The sequence below is a fragment of the Mus caroli genome, chromosome 6 (genome assembly GCF_900094665.2).
Source record: "Mus caroli chromosome 6, CAROLI_EIJ_v1.1, whole genome shotgun sequence".
Classification (NCBI taxonomy): domain Eukaryota; kingdom Metazoa; phylum Chordata; class Mammalia; order Rodentia; family Muridae; genus Mus; species Mus caroli.
Genome location: NC_034575.1, coordinates 15,330,544 through 15,334,787, shown reverse-complemented (window position 1 = coordinate 15,334,787; position 4,244 = coordinate 15,330,544).

Below are 4,244 nucleotides of genomic sequence, written 5' to 3'. Positions count from 1 at the left end.
GACCACTGTCCTCCGGCTGGGAGGGTGCTAGATGTCTGTGGCCCCAAAAGGATGCTGCCTCAGCGGCTCTGTGGCTCCCGCCTGTCCCAGAAGCTGTCTGCCTCTGTGGTGCACACTCTTACCTGTGCAGACTAAGTTCCTAAGTTCGGTGGAGTCCTGGAACCAAGATGGAGCTCCCTGCTCCTGAGGCCAGGTATTTTCTTCATTTACATTTCAAACGCTATCCCAAAAGTCCCCCAGACCCTCCCCCGCCGACACCCCTACCCACCCACTACCACTTCTTGGTCCTGGCATTTCCCCTTACTGAGATATATAAAGTTTGTAAGACCAAGGGGCCTCTCTTCCCAATGATGGCTGACTAGGCCATCTTCTGAGTATCCCATTTTTAATTGTGTATCTGAGTTGTTGATGTCTAACTTCTTGAGGTATTTATAAATTTTGGATATTATCCCTCTGTCAGATGTATGGTTGTTGAAGATATTTTTCCAGTCTGGAGGCTGTCATTGTGTCCTATTAACAGTGTTCTTTGCTTTACAGTGTCTTTGCAATTTCATGAATTCCCATTTTTCAATTGTTGGTCTTAGAACCTGAGCTCATCAGAAAGAACATGCATGATATATATACTTTGTTTTCATAGTTTATGAGTAGTTGGCTAATTTTGTTCATAGTTTGAATCATAATGACAACAAGGAGACACACAGTAAACACAGAGAAATCTCCTCTTCGTCCTAAATTCAAAGTTTAGTACAAACAATTTTCCAGGATTTCTCTGTAGAGGAACTGAGATACAGATCCAGTTGCAAATGAAATCATTGCAATCCTATTTTAAGTATTTTTTCCTCACAATTAACTCTTCTATTCATTCACAGTATGTAGATAATGCCAGAATATTCAGTGAGCTTTTTAATTAAAGTGACTATAAATGATATATAATAACCAACCAGTTGACACACAGTAATTACGTGATTATCATTGCTTCTCCTGAGATTTTTACAATAGATGCTGAAATGTCCCAGGAAATCACTTTGTAACAATAAACACAATCAGGACTAACAGACTAAAAGAGATCACTACAACAATTACAGCCTGTTGGGAGAAAGTAGACTTTAAGCTAATATATGTAAAAATCTGTAATGTTCCTGTTTTGTTTTGTTTTGTTTTGTTTTGTTTTGTATTTTTTGTTTTTTTGTTTTTTTCCTTCTGTGCAACTCCACTTCTGACTCACAATAATCTATTTAACAACTTCACCAAAGACAGTTTACTATCTTTGAGGTCATTTATAAACTTGGTGTTTTTATGAACAAGTTCTCATGTTCATTTACTATAATTTTAAAACAAAGTTCCTCCCATCCATTCCTATGAATACACATAAATATTCTCTTGCATGCTGCATATACCAAGTGACAGTAAAAATAAGTGATTATGAGATCTCTGTAATGTGAATACTCTATGCAATAAAACACTAAATTATTTCCTAATTAAAAAAAATTCCCCATTATATAATTATTTTGTTGTTTTAAAAACATGACAATGCAGCTATTGAATGTATCACAGGGCCCCCAATAGAGGAGCTACGGAAAGTACTCAAGGAGCTGAAGAGATCTGCAATCCTATAGGTGGAACAACAATATGAAGTAACCAATACCCCCCTGGAGCTCGTGTCTCTAGCTCCATATGAATCAGAAGATGGCCTAGTTGGCTATCAGTGGAAAGAGAGGCCCATTGGTCGTGCAAACTTTATATGCCTCAGTACAGGGGAACGCCAAGGCCAAGAAGTGGGAGTGGGAGGTTAGGGGAGTTGGTGGGGGAGCCTGTAGGGGACTTTTGGGATAGCATTGGAAATGTAATTGAAATAAATACACAATAAAAAATATGGGAAAAAAACATGACAATGTATTCAATGCCTTTAATATGCTGGCCTCTTCAGAGATGGCTTTTTAGTTTATTCTCTCACCAATATTAATTTTTTATAAATGTACTCTTTTAATGACACCAGCATAATTTCTTCAGCTATTTCTTTAACCAATCATCACAATGTTTAAGATATTAATTTAGAGCATCCTCCATGTTATTTGCAGTAAAAGATATTTTTCAACCACCTAGTCCTATCCTATTGTCTTGTTCTATTCTGCTCTCAACACTTCCTCTTAGAAAATTCAACTCTGGCCTCCACTTCATAACCTCCTCCCACCAATGTCTTTAATTTACATAGAATACTCATATACTCCTCCATATTTAAACATTTACACTATGTTTTATGGGCAATTCTTTCTTCTGTTTACATAGATTTTTCCCTTGAGCACCCACTGTTTATTTGACATTTTGCCAGTTGCCAGAGAAAATACTGAGAAGCAGGAGAGAGACATCACCAATAAGGCAAGGTAAAAGATCATATACTGAGGTTGGACAAAGCAACCAAACAGGAGGAAAAGAGTCTCAGCAGCAGGCAAAAGAATCAGACACACCTGTTTCCACTGTTAAGACTGTCACAAAAACACCCAGCTAATAGCCATTATATATTTTAATTAACATGCATGAGTGTTTCATTGTGACATGGTCATGCTTTTTTTTTTCTTTTTAATTTGTTACCCCAGTCCTTCTCCTTTTCCCCAGCATCCTTACTGGTATCTATCCTCTCTAAGTAGCCAGTATTCAGTTCGTGCCACATGTTTTCTTTGACAACTTTTGCATTAAAAATTTCCCTTAACCTCTTATACTTCCATTTCCAATTTCGTAAACTGTACCCATACTGTTGTCTATGTATGTATAAATATGAAACATAAAAATAAGCAGCCATATATGAAATAGAAAATGCAATGTTTGCCTTTCTTGGTCTTTACTTTATAATAATGTCAGGAACCTTCAAATTTTCTTCAACTGTCATAAAGTTATCTTCTTTGTGGAAGAACAGCATTTCACTGTGTGCATGTATCAGATTTTTACTATGACTACAAATAATTTCAGGAGAGATCAGTGCAAAAAGCATCATTTAAGCTTAATTACCAGCTTCTATCTTAAAATATATCATACTTAGAGTTAAGGTTTCAACATGTAAATTTGGGCAAGGGACAAATATTCTCAGGACAGTATTGAAAACATATTCATCATTAGGTGTAGCACAAAGTAAGAATGGGAAAATTCCTGTAGAAAAATTTACTAATAAATTAAGGGAGTATAAATTAATTATCCACATGGAAAATCTCAATAAATGTTTCCTATGTAATATATTCATACTATAATGTTAGGTACTTCAAAGGCAATGAAATTATTAACTACTATGCTTGTTTCAAACATGAAACTCATGAATTTTGAAAAAGAAAATTTAAAATGAAAAAACATCTCATGTTGTTGTCTCTTTGGTCTTGTGAACATTTGCAATCACATGCTTTTGCTAAATAAATATTAATAAAGTAAATACATTTAGTTATTAAGTTTATATATATATAACATATATTACATTTTAATATAAGTAATTCAAAATGTTTTATAGCTGATAAAGCAAATTTTATAGTCTTATAAAAAATCTCAGAAACAATTAAAGCCAGCCCATTGGTTATGTATTCAACCTTGGATGTCTGAGATAAGAAAAAGACTTCACTTTGTATCTATAATTCCTACCATGGGTATTTTTACAGAGACAAAGTGTGGAGCAGAGACTGAAGAGACCATCCAGATACTGTCCCACCTGGGGATTCATCCCATATGTAATCACCAAACCCAGACACTATTGTGGATGCCAACAAGTGCTTGCTGACAGGAGCCTGATATAGCTGTCTCCTGAGAGGCTCTGCCAGTGTCTGACATATACAGAAGTGGGTGCTCACAGCCATCCATTGGGCTGAGCTAGAGAAAGTACCCAAAGAGCTAAAGGGGTTTGCAGCCCCATAAGAGGAACAACAATATGAACTAACCAGTACCCCCAGAGCTCTCTAGGACTAAACCACCAATCAAAGAAAACACATGGTAGGATTCATGGCTCCACCTACATATATAGCAGAGGATAGCCTAGTTGGTCATCAATGGGAGGAGAGGCCCTTGGTCCTGTGAAGGCTCTATGCCCCAGTGTAGAAGGATGACAGGGCCAGAAAGTCGGAGTGGATGGGATGTTGAGCAGGGGGAATGGGGGGAATGGAAGGGTGTTTTTCAGAGGGGAAACAAGGAAAGAGGATAAAATTTGAAATGTAAATAAAGAAAGTATCAAATAATCAAAAAAGGAAAAAGAAGAGAAAAGAGAGGAGAGGAGA